Raw genomic sequence first — 21,768 nt, forward strand, 5'->3', positions numbered from 1 at the left:
GTAAACACGCTTTCTGTATAGCCATGCTCTGCTGATCCCTGTGTCCTTCCTGTAGATAACTGCACTTATTCCTCAGGGCTTGACTTAGGCACCACTGAACCCAAAGCCCTGAGACCGAGTAAGGTGGCCTTCCTGTGGGTTCCATTAGCATCTTGTACCCAGACACCACTTATGACATGTAAATGAAGATTGATTTTCTGTCTCCACTCCAAGCATGAAAGTTCAACAACAGTAGGGAGTGTGTGTTATTCACCATTTAATCCCTAGAACCTAAAACTTACTAGAAGCTCAATTAATACTTGTTAAATGAATAATTAACAGCTATTCAAAAATTCACAGAACACATATGAAATCTGAAAGAGAGAGAGAATCCTTTCTAACTGAAAACCAGTAAATCTCTAAACTGACTCAAACTCTGTTCCTTCTGAAAATATAAAACCCACAACACTGTTTATAGGTTATGTTAACTTGTAATTAACTTTAAGAGAAAGAAACTCTCCTAGAAATCTATCCAAACTCATTTTTAGAATCTATTCACATTTAATTTTCTTCAGTGATGGAAAACAACTGAATGGCATCCTAATTAATAATAATAAACATTAAAAACCACTGGTTACATCTACTGTACACTTACAGAGGATGCTGTTCAAAGAACTTTTTATCTATCTCCTATAGTCATTATAATGATAGCGTAAGGCAAGTACAATTACCTCACACATTCTGCAGCTGAAGATACTGAGAGACAGGTATTATGCCAATAATGGACCCTGGCCACATACCCTGTAAACCCCCATGGGTATAAATACCATTCTGGTGTTTCTGATGCTGTTAAACTGATACTCTTTGGCAAACAAGTAATCAGTATTGGGCAGGCGGCAGGCACACAAATTAAACCACTGGGATTTGAGGGAGGGGGGCTCGTATTTTTTTTCTTACAAAAGCATGACTTAGCTTATCCTGACTCACCCAGGAAAGTAAGTCAGCTTCATTTCAGGTGCACTTGATTGGCAGCAGCTCCTTGGAACAAGGTACTGAAAAAATACCAGGAGACTACAGAAAAATCAGAGAGGAAAGCCACGCATGGAATGTCAACATCTCCGTAAGAATGAGAGATAGGCTAAATCCTGACACTCAATGTAGGGCATGTTTTATGCAGATCGAGGCCTATGAACTGAAAGACTGGTGGTAAACTTCAGTCACCAAGTCCAAACCACCCCCAGTGAGCCCTCAGAGTTGCAGTGTAGTTCTCTAGTGCTACTAACCTTAGCTCCGCTCTGTTCTCATCTTCATGACTGCCAAGGTGACTGTCTTATCCCCACACTAAACCTTGAATGACAATAATTCCCAGTAAAGCAATTTCTGCTGCAGGCTTTTAAGGCATGATCTTGAAAATGTACATCTAACAAGACAAAAAATTATTATTCACAACATCAGAATTTCCCAGATTAATTACTTGAGTGTTTACTGATTAGTTTTTTAAATGTTCTGGCTAAAAATAAAGTATCATTTTCCATTAGCTCTTTTCTAATGGAGAACTTCAGAAGTACAAAATAGTATGAAAGTATTATAATAAACACCCATGTTTCAACATGCACTGAAAAATAAATTATTACATACAAAGGTGAATTCAACCAGGTGGGTATCCAGCCCTGATTTTATTCTGTTTGCTTCCCTGAAGCAGTAGTAACCATTCTGCTGAATTTAGAATTTATCATTCAAGGGCATTTTTTCACAACAATATTACACGTCTATATTCTAATACTAATCACAGAATTGTTTTTCATATTGTAAAATGATATAAATGGTATCATAATACATATGTTTGTAATTTTTTTTTGCCCAACACTATGTTCTTTGAATTTATTCTTGTTGATATGTATGGTTATATTTTCACTGTGTGCAGTATAACCTTGTTTGAATATAGTACAATTTGATTATTAATTTCCCTACTGACAAAATTTTGAGATCCTTTTTTGTTCGTATGTGTTTTAAATAGAGTTTACTCTTTAGAACAGTTTTAGGTTCAAAGCAAAATGGAGCGGAAAGTACAGAGTTCCCATATACCCCCTACCACACACACATACACACACACTCACACCCACACGCGCACGCACACACACACAGAGCCTTCCACACCAGAGTGGTACATTTGTTACAATCAGTGACCCTACACTGAAACATTATTATTACTACCCAAAGCCCATAGCTTACGTTAGAGTTCACTCTTGGTGCTGTCCATTCTATGGGTTTCACCAAATGTACAATGATGTGTATCCACCATTATAATATTACACAGAATAGTTTCACCACCCTAAAAATCTCTGTGCTCCACCTCTTCATCGCACCTTCCCGGTAACACCTGGTAACCACTGATCTTTTTACTGTCTCCATAGTTTTGCCTTTTCCAGAATGTCAGAGTTGGAATTCTATAGTAGGTAGCCTTTTCATATTGCCTTTATTCTTAACATAAAGTAGTAAATTAACTATCACTGAAAATGCATGGGACCAATTCCACCTTCAATCTGTATAGGATTAAGCATTATTACAGTCACAAATATGAATACTTACTCTGGTAACATTAAAGACATTAAATTAATTTCTTGAAGCAGGAAGACAATGCCTGTGCATTCATTGGAAGATACAGTAGGAATTTTTTTTTAAAAGCCAAATTAATTTGCACACTATCAAAATTGACACATCAATATTAATTAGGTCATCATTCCAAAGAAGGAAAATCAGTCAAAAATCAACCAACATTTATTAATCATCTACTTCCCTCGAAAGTGTCCTTATGCACTTGAGATACAAGACAGATGAGATGCTGCCTCTGCCTGCAGGTGCTTTCCTGCTTATTATTTCATAATAGTTTCAGAAAGTAAATTTAAAGGGTCATGTGATTTAGCAACAAGAGATGCAGCAGAAAAAGCAATTCATTATGCTTGAATGGGGGGAAGGGGGTTATTTTTTCAGGGAGGAGGGGGATGCAAATAAATGCAGGGGGGCCTCACAAAGGAAGAGATACTTGACAGCTGCCTAGAGGGTGAGCAGGCTTCCCTCAGGAGAAAAAACTATGCAAGGGCATTTCAGGAAGGGAGAGAACAGAGCACACCCAAATGCAAGCTGTCTCTCAGTAAACTCAATCAGGCTGGACTGACTGTACCCCCAGGGAAGTTTATGCATGTCCAAATACACAAACCAGCATGGGAGGACAAAGATTCACTCCCTGATCAAATTTTCACCAGGCTCCCCCAAATCCTCTTCTCCATGAGACCTCAACCTTGGCCTAAAAAACCCACAGACTCTCAACAAAAATGATTTTGCCCATCCCTGACCCCTACCCAATTCACACTAAAAGACTTAAACACTAACATGTTTTCTAATTGCTGAAGGCCATATCCTTAGAATGACTCTAACCAATCCCCAACCAGAAAGGGCCTGCATGAGGAAGCTGAAGGCTGCCGAAAGAATTTCATTTGCCTTAGCATTTACTAAAAAGGCCTGACAACTGTGACTCCTTCCTCTGCCCCTTTCAGATAGACTAGTATCTCCTACAACTCGAGAGTGTCTTTCCTAAGTACCTGAAAGCCATGCCTTTGAAATGTGATTGCCAGGAAGGATGCAGCCCCTGTCTCCAACTCCCTTCAATACTTGCCAGCCAGCAGACCCAGCTGGCCTCATCAGCATTTAAATCGAGGACCCCTTTGTAATGTTTCACTTCTCAGATGCTGACAATTGATACTGAGTTCAGTTTATGCTGGGCTCTCCTCCCCACTGCAATAGTATAGTACTGATTAAAATCTGTCCTGACCATTTTAACTAGTGTCTGGCTTTGCTTACCTTTGATAGTAACAGAACAGGAAATAATGCAATCCATAGCCCTAAAGCCTTCAGTAGCACTCTCTGTCTTTCAAATGTAGTCCTGCTGGTTGTTTGGCACTTGAAGCTCTGCCTGAGCCCAGCAGAACAATTGGGAATTCCCAGAAGGCTGCTTCTTCTCTGTCCTTTGTCGTCATCCTCCTTATGACATGAATCCTTCCACATCACACTCTATTCACCTATTTTTTATATTGTACTCATTTATTCTCCCCTTCATTCATATGTCAAACACATTCATTAACTGATTAACTACCATCTGTCAAGACTCCCCACTTAAAGTCCATGCCTCTACTTTCATAAAGCTTCACTAATAGCTCCAGCCAGAGTGTCTTCTTTCCCAACTGAGGATAGGGTAAGTACATTTAACCTACAGGCAGAAAATTTTTCTTCTATTATATCTTTGACTATTGCTTCTATAGTATGCATTCTAGCAATTTCATCGGGAACATATTGTCCATATATTATATTATGGATAGACCACATGATAGTCCACAGGCCAAATCTGGCCCACTGCCTGTTTCTGTACAGCATGAACTAAGAGTGCCTTTTACATATTTTAATGGTTGGAAAAATCATAAGAAGAATATTTTATAAACATAAAAATCAAGAAATTCAAATTTCAGTGTCCATAAATACACTTTTTTTGAAACGCAGCCATACTCATTCGTTTACATACTAGCTATAGCTGTTTTCATGCTACAATGTTTCAAGAGTAAATAGCCCTAACAAAAAAATGTATTACCAACAAAGCTGAATGTATTTGCTATTTGGCTCTTTACAGAAAAAGCATGACAACCCCTGTATTAGATAACTATTTGCTGCAGTGTGTTCATTCCAGTGATGGTTAAATAAGAAAAGTATCATATGATATCACTCATATGTGTAATCTAAAAAAAAAAAAAAGGAAAAAGAAGAAACTATTGAACTCATCTATCAAACAGAAATAGACTCACAGACAGGTAAACAATCTTATGTTTACCGGGGGGAAAGAGGGTAGGAAGGGATAATTTGGGAGTTTGAGATTTGCAAATGTTAACCACTATATATAAAAAGAGATTAAAAAGATTTCCAGTCAAGAGGTGGAGTGGTAGGACCATGAGCCCACCTCTCCTCACAACTACAACGATACCACGACGGAATGTTAAACAATCATCCAAAAAAAGACTGGAACCTAGCAAAAAAGATCTTCTGCAACTGGAAACATAAAGAGGGAACCACAGCAGGAAGGTAGGAGGGGTGTTCTCACCATATAATCAGGCCCCATGCCCCCTGGGCAGGGGGGTGACCCACAAGCTGAAAATTTGTGAAGTCCCAGAGGCCCTTCCACAGGAGTGAGAGCTCTAAGCCCCACGTCAAACACATGAAAAGTTTCTCAGTATCACTCATCATTAGGGAAAAACTAATAAAACCACAATGAAATATCACCTCACACATTTCTGAATGTTTATAATCAAAAAGACAACAAATTACAAGTGTTGGTGAGGATGTGGAGAAAAGGGAACCCTCATACACTGTTGGTGTGAATGTAAATTGGTGCAGCCACTATGGAAAACAGTATGGAGGTTCCCCCCAAAAGTGAGAGGTAGCATTACCATAGGGTCCAGCAATTCCATTTTGGAGATATATGTGAAGAAAAACAAATTTGAAAAGATATGTGCAAACCAATGTTCATTGCAACATTGTAACAATGGCCAATACACAAAAGCAACCTTAGTGTACATTGATAGATACATAAGAAGATTATGTACACACACACACACACACACACACACACATAATGAACTATTACTCAGCCATGAAAGAGAATGAAATCTTGTCATTTGTGATAGTATGGATAGACTTTGTGGGCATTATGCTAAGTGAAATAAGTCAGACAGAAAAAGACAAATACTATATGATCTCACTTACATTTGGAATCTAAAAAAGAAAAGAACAAACATAAAACAGAACAAATGGGGTTCCCAGTTCCTGGGGGGGAATAGGGGAGATGAATGAAGTAGATGAGAGAGATTAAGATGTACCAACTTCCAGTCATAACATAAATGAGTTGTGGGGATGCAATATACAGCATAGGGAATATAGTCAATAATATTGTAGTATCTTTGTGTGGTGGCAAATGGTAACTGGACATCATGGTGATCATTTTTTACTCTATGAAGTAATAAATCACTGTGTTGTGCACCTGGACCTAACATACTGTTGAAGGTCAATTATACTTCAATTTTTGAAAGAATGACTTGTCATTTCAAAATTATAAACTGAGGGGGGAGGGTATTGCTCAGTGGTAGAGAGCGTGCTTAGCATGCACGAGGTCCTGGGTTCAATCCCCAGTACCTCCATTAAAAAAAAAAAAAAAAAAAAGATGGCCCGGCAGCCAGCCCTGAGAGGCGCCCGGGAGCCGGGACTTTCCGGGAGGGGCGCGTGCTGGTCCCTGCCCCGGCCAGGTGCCCGCCGGGCCCAGCTCCGCGCACCAGGTGCCTGTTGCCCTGCCCGAGGCCCGGCCATGGCCCAGCAGAGAGCCCTGCCACAGAGCAAGGAGACGCTGCTGCAGTCTTACAACAAGCGGCTCAAGGGCGACAGTCAAGTCCATCATGCGCAACTTCACCGAGATCATCAAGACCGCCAACACTGAGGATGAGACGCAGGTGCCAAGGGCCACCCAGGGCAAGCAGGACAACTACGAGATGCACGTACGAGCCGCCAACATCGTCCGAGCCGACGAGTCCCTGATGAAGCTGGTGTCTGACCTCAAGCACTTCCTCATCCTCAACGACTTCCCGTCAGTGAACTAGGCCATCAACCAGCGCAAACAGCAGCTGCGAGCGCTGCAGGAGGAGTGTGACCAGAAGCTCGTCGCCCTGCAGGATGAGGTCTCCATCGACCTCTACGAGCTGGAGGAGGAGTATTACTCATCCAGGTACAAATAGGGCTGGACCCTGAGCTGAGCGGACCTGCGGACCTGGGCCCGGCCAGCCTGCGTGGCTCAACCCCACCTGGCAGCCTGAAGGTCTTGTTTTTCAAATCCTTCCCTGTCTTGGCAACAGAGCCGTGTGCCTGGGTTTCAGAGCAGACCTCACAGTCAGAGCATCTGATTGACAGACAATTTACACCATCTACCAGGGCCTGGGCATCAGGATGAAAATTGCAGAACCTCGAAGGTTGGGAGGGCCGAGCCAGCCTTTCTGCCTGGGGTGATGGCTGCCTCTCTCTGGGCCTGTCTACTCCGCTTAGCTGTCTCATCAGCATTTAAACATTCTGGCCAAGGCTGGGCTAGCTCTCTTGGCCTCCCAGGCCCACGTCCAGGACGCCGGTGCTCGCCCAAGGATGTAATTCCATTTTGTGTGTGTGTGTGTGTGTGTGTGTGTGTGTGTCAGGGGTAAGGGTCCTGGGAAGGAGGAAGAAAAAACCCAGAGAATGGCCTTGACAGCCATGCCTGGGGTCCTTAGACCCCTGAGTTCCCTTTCAACTCAACCTTGTTCAGACTGGAGCCATCTGACATGCCAGGCCCTTGCTGGGCCCCAGGGATCTGGCAGTGTGCAAGACCTGTCTCCCTGGTCCGCACATGACCACTTAGAATCCTGAAACCTGAGGCTGGAGGCATCCTGAGAAATCAGAATCCAAGTGTAACTGATGCGTGGGGAAACTGAGGCTGGAGACTGGGAGGTATTAGCAGACACAAAGTCCATGTTCCCTCTCGCCCTCGCTGCACAATTTTTTTTTTTTCTGACATGGATTTTCAGTGCTCCTCTGTCCTGTGGAGACCATGCTGGGGCCACAGACACCCAGAGCCAGCACACCTTTGGTCTGAGACTTGGCTTCCCTGCACTGGACTCAGTGCCCCCTTCAGGGTCCCTGCTGCCCATCCTGGCCTCTGTGGGAAGGGAGATTCTCACTGCCCAGCTGGAGCGGTTTAGACCTTTCTGGAGGGTGGGGCCACCTCTCTTCCCTGATACCCATCGGCTCAGCAGACATGCAGCGAGAACTTCCTACACACCAGGCCTTCAGGGAGGGGTTCTGGAGTGGATCTCTTGGGGGTTCAGACCTTGCTGGGACATTGCTCACAGCCCTGCTTGGTTTTGCAGAATCCCAGAATCCCTTATGTCCCTGTGTTTGTCCCTCTGCTGCCCCCAAGGGCCAGGCCCACAGCAAAACCCAGGGGTCCTGAAAGCTGGGCTTCTTACATCCTGGCTCCTGGTCCATCAGTCTCTGGTTCACTTAGATGGTTTCTGGTCTGGCCTGGGAGCCCCTCCCACCATTCCTGGTACATCCAGAGGCTGAGTTCCTCCCTCATCTGTAAATACATGTCAGTGGCTGGGGCTCAGCTGAGTCAGGACCAGCAGGCTGTGTCTTCCCCTCCTCCGGCTCATCCCCCAGCACGGGCTGTGTGTGCCCCAGCCCCCGAGCCGGCGCTCAGCCTGTCCTCCAGGTGCTTCCCTGCTGCCCACACTCCCATCTCCATGCTTGCTGCCCTGCTTTCTGCTCACGATTTGCTCTTTCTCTTCCTCTCACCCTCCACTCTCCTTGGGACACTGCTCTGTGTCTGGATGGTTTTGGAGACTAAACACTGGGGGCAGGAGTGCAGGAGGAAGCTAGGAGCAGGGTAGGATTTGGGAGACAGCCAGTGAGATGACTGCAGGGACAGGACCATGCTCTGGGCACCCCCCTTGACCACCTTCCAGAGCCATACTCTTCACCTGCATCCGCATCCCAAGTCTTCTCGCAGCCCTGAGAGGCCGCCCTGGCTGTGCCCGTACTAGAGATGGGAGACAGTTCAAGGGGCCTGTTTGAGGTCACACAGCTGGTCAGTGGTGCAAGACAGAACGGCAGGGCCTCCTGCTCCTAACTGCTGCCCAGTTTAGGCTGAGTCCCAGCCAGGGGCAGACCCAGAAAGGAGACAGGGTCTATGCCCTCAGGGGCCTTGTGAAGCATAAGGATCAGGGAGGGACTCTAGCAAGCTCTGGACACTGGTTCCTGCAGCTGTGAACGGAGTGTGTGGTCAGGCTGGAGGAGGAGGGCAGCTGGAGCCAGGATGGGATGTGACAGCAGGGGCTAGGAAGGCCATGTGGCAGGAAGGACACGGGTTGGTCAGTGGAAGGTACCTGCTGAGGTCACACAGCCTGCTGGTGGCTGGTCCCAGAAGACTCCTTTTAGGATTCCCTGGGGGACCCTGAAGCAGGGGCAGCCCCCATGTGCCTGCCCCTCAGCCAGGCCTGCTTGTTGGTGGGACCAGTACAGAGGAGAGGGTGGTCCGGGGTGTGGTCTGTTTCTTAACTCTGCTTCTATCTCACTTTCCTTCCCCTGGCTTCCACCCTGCCTGCTCCTGTCTCTCCCTGGGTTTCCAGTGGTGGAAAAGCTCAAGTCTTTGCGAAGCTAATGATCTGCCTCTATGCGAAGCTTATTGGAGGCTGGACCTCGACACAGACTCTGCTGATGGCCTCTCAGCCCCTCTGCTGGCATCCCCAGAGCCCAGTGCTGGCCCTCTGCAGGCAGCAGCCCCTGCTCACTCCCATGCCAGCAGCCCCGGCCCCACAGAGCACACCTGAGCCTCCCAGGGCTCCCCTCCCTGGGCCCCTAGGACCTTTGGAATGAAATCCAGTGCCCCTCTCTGGGCCCCCACAGCCTCAGCTCCCTTCAGCCTTGGTTCCCTCTGGGGGAGCCACTGTGGCCTTGTCAGCCCAGGGAGAGCCCACCTAGGAGTGTTCTCCCAGCCATTCCGAGGTGGCCCATCCTTCCTCCAGTCATCACCTCTTATTTGCTGTCTTCTGGCTGGCTGGGTACAGGGAAGTTTCCAGGACAGTTTGTCCTGTTGGGGACCTAACAGTGGGGCAGGAAGGATGCCTAGTGTTGGGAGGCCCGACCTGAGCTGTTTACCACGGTGGGGGGAGGTAGTGCTCAGAGTGGACAGAACTAGCCAAGACCAGGCCGCCTGCCCAGAGCTCTGCCTGCTGCCTCACCTGGAAGCTCCCTGTGCTGACTGCCCCTGCAGGGCTGTGGGGAAGTGGGATTGCCTGATTTTACAGAAGTCAGGCAAGATCCTTCCTAATTTTGCTGCTGCACACATTCTGGTTATTTTTGTAATGAGACTGTTAAATAAACTGTTAAAAACTGTTAAATAAACCATTAAAAAAAATTATGAACTGTAGCAATGTAATGCCTCATGGGTAATTAAACTTGCAGGTCCGAGCTGTATGTGCCATTTTGTGACTTTCAGGTCATGAAGTTTGGTCTGTACTTGATGGATGGGAGTGTCAGCAACATTTATAAACTAGGTGCCAAGAAAAGAATAAACTTATCCAAAATTGACAAGTACTTCAAGGTGAGTTACAGTTTTTAGATAAACTTTTTTATTGAAGTGTATGCAGTTTGAGCTCTGGAAGGTGAACCCCCCATGGCCGTGTCCCACACCGGGGAATGCAGGGGTGGTGGGTGGGGGTCAGGGAGGCGGTCTCCTCCCCTGCACTGGTTGTGCCTGGGTTTGACCCTCGTCTGAAGGAGTCATGCCATGGGTGCTCTGTCACGTCTGGCTGCCCTCACTCTGCAATCGCCCACATGGGAGCCTGCAGCTGTGGTTCTCACATTTTCACTGTGCTGTAGGACTGCATTTCCTGACTATACTGCAATTTATTCATCCAGTCTGTTGTCATGAACATGAGCTTGTTTCTGGGTTTTATAATTGTCCACACAGTGCTCTGATCTGTGCACATCTCTGCACACTTCTGTTGCATGACTACCAGTGGTGGACTGGGGGTCAAGGGAATACACATTTTCAGGGTAGTAGATACAGCCTAACCACTCTCCCCCGTGGCTGAGCTGACTCATGTACCCATGTGAGTGAGTGAGCTTTCTCGTAGCTCCACGTCATCGGCAACGCTTGACTCTGGCAGTTTTTGGTGGAGGGCCATCCTGAAGGGTGGGCCCATATGTCATCATCATTTTATGGGCTTGTGTTTTCTTGTGGTTTAGCTGCTGTTTCACTGATGGCTTTTCACAATATTATCAGTCTTTTGTGTGTTCTCCCTTGTGAAGTGTCCTTTCAAATCTCTTATTCTTTCTTTTTTAGATATTATTTATTTATTTATTTATTTATTTATTTATTGAAGTACAGTCAGTTACAATGTGTCAATTTCTGGTGTACAGCATAATATTTCCGTCATACATATACCTACATATATTTGTTTTCATATCTTTTTCATTATAGGTACAAGATACTGAATATAGTTCCCTGTGCTATACAGAAGAAATTTGTTTTTTAATCTATTTTACATATAGTACTTAGTATTTGAAATCTCTTATTGTTTTTACCCCTGTTGATTTGTAGTTCTTCATGTATTCAGGGGATGTGTCCTTTGTCAAATACATGTGTCCTGAAATACATGCTTTTCCCTCTGTAGCTCTTTTTTTTTTTTTTTTTTAAAGAGTCATTTGGTGAACTGATGTCCTTAATTTTAATGTAGTCCAATATATCAATCTTTGATGTCCACTTTAAGAAATCATTGCTAAAGCGTGCTCTTGAGAATTTTCTTTTGTATTACCTTGTAGAAGCATCACTGTTTCCTTTTCCATCTAGATCAATAATCCCCCTGGAACTGGCCTCATGTCTGCTGTGAGGTGGGGGGTTGACATCCTTGGCTTTTTCTCCCCTGCTGCTCTGCAGAGTTCTGTGGGTCATAAAGCAGGTGTCTGTATATGCATGACCCTGCCTTAGGCCCTCTGCTCACCCTCACTGGCCTGCACTTCTGCTCTGGGGCCAGACTGGCTTAGTAGCTGTAACTTTCCAGTGGGTCTACTTATCAGGAAATCTTTGATTTGTGTTCTTCATGAGTATCTTGGCCATTTTAGAATTGGCTTCCTGATTTACACACACACACACTCTCTCTCACACACACACACACACTCCCCACATAAACCATTTTTCTTCTTGGAATATTGTTTGGGTTTCCACAGAATCTAGAGATCAATTCAGGGAGAACGAATATTTTTAAAATACCATGTCTTCCAGTATATAAACCTAATATATTTCTCCATTCACTTAGAATTTCTAAAATTTCTCTAGAATTTTTGGTAGTATTTTTGCTTAGGAATCTCACACATATTTTGTTAGATTTCATCATATGTACTTTTTTTTTTGATGCTGTTGTAATTTTTTTCTTTAGGTTTTCATTTTCTTATTACAATACAGTTGATTGTTTCTTTTTTAATGACCATGGATCTAGCAACTAGGTAGGTTAATTTTAATATTTGAATTGGTTTTATGAACGTTGTGTCTTATATTTCGTTCTTCTTAAAGTGAATGTGGAAGCTGTTTACAAGTTTTTTGCAGTCAATGACTGGCGGAGATAGCATTCAGCCCACAGTCATCATTAGCATTATTCATCCTTCTTGAGATTGTGTTTGGTGACTATACACACACCATGACCCTGGGTGTTTCTGTTCTTTGAACACAGCAGCTCCAGGCGGCTCCACTGCTCAGGGATGTGCAGACAGAGCTGGCGAGAAGCATCAGCACCAGCGCCCACCATGAGGAGAGCAAACCTTGGCAGCCGGAAGGGGCGGCTGGGCCAGCGCCTCCTGGATGGCCCTCCTGGTAGTTATAGTGCTCCTTGTATCCATCCAGAGACGCCGCCATCAACAGTCTCCACCACATGGGCCCGAATGCCTGAAACAGTACCCTTTTCCACATGTGGATGGTGACATCTCAATTCATTGACAGCTGATTTCCTCATATTAACCTTGCTGAGTTCTTTTATCGGCTCTAGTAATTTTTGTGTGGATCCTTTAGGGTTTTCTGTAGAGAGTGTCATGTCATCCACATACAGGAACAGTTTCACCTCTTCTCTTTTAGTTTGGGTCCCTTTTATTTCTTTTTCCTAAATTCATTTACAAATGCAATTGATTTCCTTGGTAGAATAGCCACATCTCAGCTGTCTAATACTTAGGGATGCCGTGTTGGTCAGCACAGGGGTAGACCTTTGCCATCAGCCCATGGAGTTCTGTTGGCCAAAGCTGCTCACAAATACGGAACTAGAAACAAATTGTCTGGGACCGGTGGTGTGTTGGTAAGTGCTTCACAACCAGCCTGGGGCGGGGTATGTCTGCGTGCATCTTACAGATGAACCACCCAAGGGCCAAATCCAGGCCAAGCCTATTCTTGTAAGGCCTCTGTGACTGAGAAGGGTCTTTACATTTTTTTAAGTTTTTTTTTTTCTTTTTTAAAGATGACAGCTCTATAAGAGATGTGACTGAGAGAGTGTAGCCCTAAATCCTAAAATATTTGCTGTCTGGGCCTGTCCTGAGAAGCTGGCTGACCTCTGCCATAAAGGACCTGCAGCTCCAATCGCAGTGATGGTAAATCACCATGTCTTGACTGCAGCTCCCATGTAGCCAGTTGAGTCTCCTAGGGTGCTCTGCTTGTCCCAGGGATACCTATGCTCTGTTTGTACCTGACAGGCATACGCAGAATAGATAAACAAGATTATACTGTATAGCACAGGGAAATATATACAAGGTCTTGTGGTAGCTCACAGCAAAAAAAAAAAAAAAAAAAAAATGTGGCAATGAATATATGTATGTTCATGTATAACTGAAAAATTGTGCTCTACACTGGAATTTGACACAACACTGTAAAATGACTATAATTCAATAAAAAAAAGTTTAAAAAAATAATTGCCAGTCTGATGAGTGTGAAGTGTATTTATTTGTTCTCTACTAAAGACTGAACATGTTTTTAAATGTTTATAGACCAGATAGCTCTCCTCTTCTGTGAATTGCCTATTTGTATCATTTACCCATTTTCCTGGTTCACTGTTTGTACTATTTCTCTTATTTATTTCTAGGGGCTCTTTCTATGATAAAGAATTTAATCCTTGTAATCTATAAGTATTGCTAATATCTTCTCTAAGCCTGTGGTTTATTTTATTACTCTAAATTTTTTAAAAAGTTGAATGTAATTAATCAATCCTTTCCATTAGAATTTATTATTTCAATATTTAGTTTAAAAATCCTTCTCCACATAAGAGTCATAAAGTCATTCTGTCATTTTTATGCAAAAATCTTAAAGTTTAGCTTTTCTCATTTTAATCTACCTTGCTTTTATTTTAATGTGTATTGTGAGTCAAAGATCTAATTTTCTGTTAGATTCTTATACAGGGTAAACCAATTTTGCTATCATTTCTCCACTGATTTGAATACTATCTCTGTCATATTTCAAATTTCTATGTTTTCCACAACCATCTCTGTGGTGCGGCTCTCTTTTATGATCAAAAGATGTTGATCTATTCTAATGTTGGTATTACTCTTAGTTCCTACAGCTGTAAGACAGATTTTATATATTGCATGGCAAGTTCCTTGAGCTCATTCTCCTATTTTACAGTTGCCTTAGCTCTTCCAAATCCTTTGTTCTTCTGCATGAATTTTAGATCACATTTCATGAACCCTGGTGAGATTATAGACTACTATGTGAAATACTGAAATGCCCATAGTCCTGTCTTCCCACTTGTAGACATTTTATATCTCTCCATTATCCATCCTTATGTTGTTTTCCAAAAATGTTTTTTAATTTTCTGTATAAAATCTTACATATTCTTTAATAGATTGAAACCTAGGTATTTTACATTTTACATTGTGATTATGAATGGGATTTTTAAAATTACAATTCAAAATTGGTTATTACTAATTTTTTAAATACTATTTATTTCAGTGCTGATCTTGTAGGCAAAGAAGTTCCTAAACTCTCATCACCTCCTATTGTAGGTTTGTAGAGTCTCTTAAATTTTCGATGTAGATATTCTTCCTCTCATATGTATCTTCTCTTCTTTTATTTTCTTATTGCCTTGGCCAGTAAAATTTTAAACAGAGGTATTGATTCCTGAAATCCTTACTTTATTTTGCCTTGACATGCATAAGAATGTGTCTAAATTATCTCTATTTAGTAAAATATTTGTTGGAATTTTTTGGTTTATACCATCTATCAGGTTAAGGAAATTTTCTCTGTTCCTTCCCAGTTTGGCAAGATAATTATTTCATTGTTGATTGCTTCTGTTCAGTGTTGATTCATATCAACTTCTTTTGGGGATGATTATTTCTTCTTTAACATATGGATGTGTTACATGAACTATTTGTTGATAATGAACGATTTTTATATTTTTGGAACTATTAAATTCTAGTTCCTCTGTACTGTCTTCAGTTAAAGTAATAAGATCCTAGATGGTACAAACTATATTCCATCAGTCAATACATATTTATTAACCACCCTCTTACTACTAATAAATCATTTGCAGTTTCAGTCTTATACCAAGCAGTGAATTAGGGGAGCAGTGTTGCCTCACATTCAGAAAGCAGGGATGGTAAATTTTTGCCTTGCTAGGCAAAGAGAGGAAAAGAAGAGAGTTAAGAACCCATTGTTACTATTGCTGCATGACAAATTGTGCCAAGTCTTAACAGCTTAAACCAAAGCATGTATTTTCTCAGAAAGTTTCTGAGGGTCAAGAATTAGGAGCTGTTTAGCTGGGTGGTTTTGGCTCAGGGCCTCCCACAAGGCTGTGGTCAGGCTGCTGATCAGGGTGGCAATCATCTGAACAGGCTGAAGAGTGTACTTCCAAGATCACTTGTGGGGCTGCTGGCAAAGCTATAGAAAGCAGTCAATAGCCCACTCTGCACTGCATGACCCTGACAGGAATTCACAGGCTCCTGATTTTTCAGCCCACTCGTGCTTCATCAGAAACCAGTCACATCTGGCCGCCAGGACTTGGGGGTTAATTTTCTCTAAAAGCCTCAGCAGTTCCGTTCTGGCTGAGGCAAACCGTGACTGCAAAGCTGATGAGTAAAATACTTCTACTTCACCCAGTTTAACTCAAAACTGATAGCCTCAGGACATATTGAACATTTCTTTAATGTTTTGAAGTTTTTTGAATGACACATCAGGTCAAGCTAAAGTTTAAAAATTAAAAAAAAATGCAACTTTAAGACTTTGATGGACACCATTGCTTCTTTTCTCCCTCCTTACCATTGCTTGGTGATGTGTGCTTTCGGGCATGACAAAACTAACGAGAATTAACTCAGCCATCACCTGCTGAGGAGGATAACAGGGAAGAAATTTCCAGCTAGAACTCCCCATTAATCTGCCTCCCTCTGACCATGTGACATAGAAGCATCTCACTGTACTGAAGTACAGTAGATGCAAAATTTAGAAGTGACACTTTAAGTATGGAATCTACAGAGAGAAATATTTCTCCTGTGAGGCATTTCTATCTTTTGGAAATTTAACATAAAATCAACCAAACAAACAAAAATACACAGTATGAGTTTTACCAAGACAATGTACATTTTCTCCTTCAACAGTTAGCATAGCCATATATTACAGAATTGTTATAATCTGGCTATCTTCAAAGAAATAAGATTCATAAAAATCAATAGAAAAAAACATTAAAAACATTCATCCATAATGTATTCTGTTACTGAAATCCCTTTTGTTTTTTGGTAGTGTGGATAATTGCTTGCATTGATTTCTTTTTAGGGTATTTTGCAGAATGAAAAAATAAATGCCAAAAATTTCATGTCAAACATTTCTCCATAACAGAATAAAAACATGTCCATTTTATATTCTATTTATTGATTTGGTTACTGATTACAGGTCAGGGATCCTTTGCAAAACTTCATGAAACAGTGCATATATGACTTGTGAAATTTTCTGTATGCATATTTCAATGAAAGAGTTTACTTAAAAATAATCATTTAAAAAATAACTACCTGGTGCTGCATGTGAATTCTTTATCATCATTATCTTCATTATGAACTGTAACAAGCAATACATAGGTATTCGAAGTTGCCCATGTGCAGGGAACCACCCATGTCAAGCCCTCTAGGAGCCTACCCCACTCTGTACACTCACAAACTGTAGGAAATGATGTGAACACCAGACTCTTCACTGTGTTAAAAGGCAGGTGGATCACAGCTCAAAGCACAGAGAAAGGCCAGCACAGGCCACACTGGAGTGGTCTCCAGACACGGTCCTGAGAGAAACGTGTGCATGGTACATTTCCACACAGCTAATAATGGAAACTGGGCACACCATGTGTATTTGCTTACATCAAATAATGAAAACTTAGATTTAAGAATGTTTATCTACAAACCAGGAAGGCGTAGGGTGGGGGGGGGGAGGCAGACTTCTTTGAATATACCTCCTTTGATACATCTGGCTTTGGAACCACATAAACAGTTTATACATCATGACATAAAACTCAATTAGGGGGAAAAGTGATCCCCAAAACTCAAAAGCGAAATGAAACAATGAACTGAACTATGCAGTCCTGAGCTGGCATCATGACCACACACTGGAACCATGCAGCATAAGGGCCCAGCATGAAGATTTTGGTCGCCCAGGTGTCCATTTCAAAGACATCCATCTGGAATAAACATACGTACTCGCCCACCTGTGAAGCTCCCCTTGTAGAAAGCCCACAGTGACCCAGGTAACTGTGGCCTCTGCTTTTCCCTTCTGTGCCCTAATTTCTGCTCCTATGTTTTAAATTCACCAACAGAGAGTGAGCCCATGCCACCCTTGGCACCCCCCTCCACCCAGCAGGCAGAACCCCAGGTCCGTGCTACCTCCTTCCCTCTCTCTCTCTACCTAGGACCTCAAGGGCTTGCTGTGTACCATCTAGGACCTGTGAGTCATAAATTCTTTTTCCCAAAGTTCTCTGATGGCCATTGCTGAGGGCATCTTTCAATCACAATAAGAATCACAAGGGCCAGTCCAGCCACAGCGCTGGCTCCGGTGTGGTTCGGGGTGGGGGGACGTCTGTGGGGACTGCCACAGTGGCACAGTTCCAGACTATCTATCGGCTGAGATCAGCATAAAATAAGCCACTTCAGTGACTTTGAAAAACAATGATTTGATTTAATATCCCTAGCGAAAGAAACCTAACGGGCAAAACTAACTGCAGAGTAAATCTGAATTTCTAGTAATTACATTGTCATTAGCAGGGCCAGTGCTACTATTTTAAGATTGCTGAATGCACATTGAGGCATCAAGTCAAAATATGCTGGAGTCATTAGGAACCAGACTTCAAGCATGGGAGAAAAAAGAAAAAGACAGAAAGAAGCTAAAGTAGATGGACTTCAAAATAGTACTCAGAAAAACTGGTTTGTTACTTTAGATAATGACGGAATCAATTTTAACAGCTGAGGCATAAAGCAAAGGAATCCTGGCTGTGTGTCTCCAGGCAGAACAGGACCACAGAGCAATCAGCTGGGGAGGAGCTGAGAGGACCACTGGACTGAGCCCCGGCAAAGTCACGCATCCTGGTGGGGATGCTGCCACCCACACCCCAGAGAGCCAGCTGGACCCCTGCCACCCTCAGCACAGCTGCCACACGGCTGAAGGGGCCAGGAGAACAGGAGTGGGGTTTCACCTAGCCTCTGACCTGGCAGCACACAGGAAGACACACAGGGGGCAGAGGACACGGTAAATGACCAGAGTGACAACACAGGGATGAAGGAGATGTGGGAGAGGCACGTGGGCCAACTGCGGTGCATGGGAAGTATGTGGACCCTGAAGAAAACAAACCTGGAAAATAAACCACTGGTGATAAAGAGCCAACCGGGCACATGTGAACAACCAGCAGCTGTTCAATCTTAAGGAATGTGTATGTACTTGTGGGCTTTTTGGGGTAATGGTATCGTGGCTATGTTTACAAAGGGCCCTTATCTTGTAGAGACAAGTGGGAAATATCAAAGGAAGTGCTTTGTTGTCTTGGATTTGCCTCTAGAGGTGCGGGGCTGGAGGAGCAGTTGGAAAGCCGCAGGTGAGGAAGATGAGTGTGCTGCCCCCGGGGGGCCAGGACGGGTCTCTTTCCTTCTGTATTCTTGGACATTCACATCACAGAGAAGTAAGAACAAAAACCAAAAACAAAACTGCCCAGAACCTGCCTCTGGTCACCATCAGAAAGTGATGAGACCTGGGGGCTCCTGGGGCCTCAGGGCCTGTGCACACCTGCACTGACGTTCTTGTGAACTTCACAAACCCAGCCTCTCGCCCTGCTCAGAACAAATGCTTACCCTCTGGTCAAAAGAAACCAAACAAACAACCAGAAAAATAAAATTAATAAGGTAACTCCATTCACAGCAGCATCAAAAGAAAGAAAATACTTAGGGATAAACTTAACATGAGAAGTACAAATCATGTACTCCGAAAATGATAAAACATTGTTGAAAGAAATTAAAGAAGATCTAACTAAATAAGTGGAAAGATATCCCCTGTTGTAATAGAAAAGAACAAACCTGACTCCACATTAGATCTATTCCTTTGGCTTTAACCCTGTGCCCTGTTTTCTAGGCTGTACCGCCAGCTCTGCACCTTTTGTAGAACAATGTTGCCTTTAGCCTGAAATACACAGGAGAGCCTATTGTCAAGGCTCTGACCTTTAAGGATATGAACACTTTTGCACTTACATAAAGATAACAAGTTGCAGAATAGAAAATAATGCTTGTTTTGTGAGAGGTTTTAGAGGGACACCATGACCTGACCCACAAGGACAGCTGCAAGAACAAAGAATTCCTACAGCAAGAAGTTTGCAACAACCAACCACACCCCCTGCCCTTTTCAGTGTAAAAGGAGCCTTAATTCTGACTTCGGGGAGATGGTTCTCCAGGACTTTAGTCCGCCGGCTTTCCTAATAAAGTCGCTATTCCTTGCCCCAGTACTTGTCTCCCAATTTATTGGCGTATAGCATGGTGAGCAGAACGAGTTTGTACTTGGTAACACCGTGTTCATGGATTGAAGGACTCAATATTGTTAAGATGAGAATATTCCCCAAACTGATGTACAGATTCACTGAAAATCCCCATTAAAATCCCAGACGCCTTTTTTTTTTTTTTTTTTTTTGGCAAAGGATCCACAAATAACCTTGACAAAGATGACAAAACAATCTTAAAAAAGAAGAACAAAATTGTAGGGCTTATACAATATGGTTTTAAGATTTACTGTAAAACTAAAAAATCAAGACAGTGTGGTACTGCATAAGGAAAGACATAAAGTTACATGGACCAGAACTGAGGGTCCAGAAGTAAAGCCTCAGGATTACGGTCGACTGATTTTCTTTCTTCCCCACCCAGTTTTATTGAGATACAATTGATACATAACTTTGTGTTAGTTAGTTTAAGGTTTGATATATACATACTGTGAAATGATTACACACCAACTCACATGGTTATAATCTTTTTTCTTGTGATGATCTCTTTTCTTTTTTTACTCTCCTAGCAACTTTCAAATCTACCATACCACATTGTTAACTGTAGTCACCATGCTGTGCATTACAGCCTGAAAACTGGGGTATCTTATAACTGAAAGTTTGTGTCTTTTGACCACCTTCACACATTTATCCCACCCCTTGCCTCTGCTAACCACCAATCTGTTCTCTTTCTATGAGTTTGGTTTTTCTGATTCCACATAAAAGTGAGATCATACAGTATTTGTCTTTCTCTGCTGACTTACTTCACTTAGCATAATGCCCTCAAGGTGTGCAGGTTTATTTCTAGGCTTGTTATTCTCAAAACCTGTAAGTTTTGATTCAACTCTAGAGAAATTCAACTTTAGGAAATATATTAATATAATTTAATATAGTGACAGGTTAAAGGAGAGATGTATGTAATTACTCAATACATGCTGAAAAACATTTGCTAACAAGAAAACATACTTACTCTAATAAAAATCACAGAAGAGTTTAGAACAAAAATTAACCAGATAGAATATACTAAATGATAAATTAATGGAATCAAGGCAAAAGTAAATATTCCTGTCTATTGTCATTACTGTGCATTACTATGCTGAAGCCTTAGTAGTAAATCAAGAAAAATAAGAGGTATACTACTCAGCCATAAAAACCGACAACATAATGCCATTTGCAGCAACATGGATGCTCCTGGAGAATGTCATTCTAAGTGAAGTAAGCCAGAAAGAGAAAGAAAAATACCATATGAGATCGCTCGTATGTGGAATCTAAAAAACAAAAACAAAAACAAACAAACAAACAAAAACAAAGCATAAATACAGGACAGAAATAGACTCACAGACAGAATACAGACTTGTGGTTACCAGGGGGGTGGAGGGTGGGAAGGGATAGACTGGGATTTCAAAATTGTAGAATAGATAAACAAGATTACACTGTATAGCACAGGTAAATATACACAAAATGTCATGGTAACTCACAGAGAAAAAAATGTGCCAATGAGTGTGTATATGTCCATGAATGACTGAAAAATTGTGCTGAACACTGGAATTTGACACAACATTGTAAAATGATTATAAATCAATAAAAAAGGTTAAAAAAGAAAAATAAGAGGTACAAATACTGTGTAGGAAAAGGGCAAAACTGTCATCATTATCATTATCTCTTAGAGAATCTGGGAGAATCAACCAGAAAAGCATTAGAATTACAAAACAGTTTTTAAAATAGTAACCTGAAGTATAGCATTCCTAAGAATAAACCTAATAAAAAGTCAGCTCAACCCTTTTGGAGAAAGCTTCTAAGCAACACTGAAAAGATATAAACAAAGACTGAAATAAAAGTAAATGTAGATCATTTTCATGGATGAGAAAATTATACATATTGTGAAGATACCAGGTATTTTTTAAATTTCTGCATTTGAAAACTCCATAAATTCAATACAGTCATCCTCAAAATCCAGACAAGATGTTTCAATGAAGCTTGAGAAAGTGATTCTAAATGCCTTTGGAAGATAAAAATCCACAAGAATAGATCTGACATTTTTTTTAAAAAGAAAAACTGTTGCAGGATTGGGGTCAGGAACTTTATGCCACTGGATAGCAAAACATATCAAAAAGCATCTTAATTAAATTAAAACAGCATAATATTGGCTCAGGAATAGATCAAAAGA

At 42.3% G+C, this 21,768-nt stretch overlaps 1 pseudogene; it reads left to right on the forward strand.

Annotated features, from left to right (window-relative positions):
• Positions 1-5,990: 5,990 nt before the first annotated feature.
• On the forward strand, positions 5,991-9,466 carry LOC102514589 (annotated as a pseudogene).
• Positions 9,467-21,768: the final 12,302 nt, after the last annotated feature.

Source organism: Camelus ferus, chromosome 18, assembly GCF_009834535.1.
Source record: "Camelus ferus isolate YT-003-E chromosome 18, BCGSAC_Cfer_1.0, whole genome shotgun sequence".
Taxonomy (NCBI): domain Eukaryota; kingdom Metazoa; phylum Chordata; class Mammalia; order Artiodactyla; family Camelidae; genus Camelus; species Camelus ferus.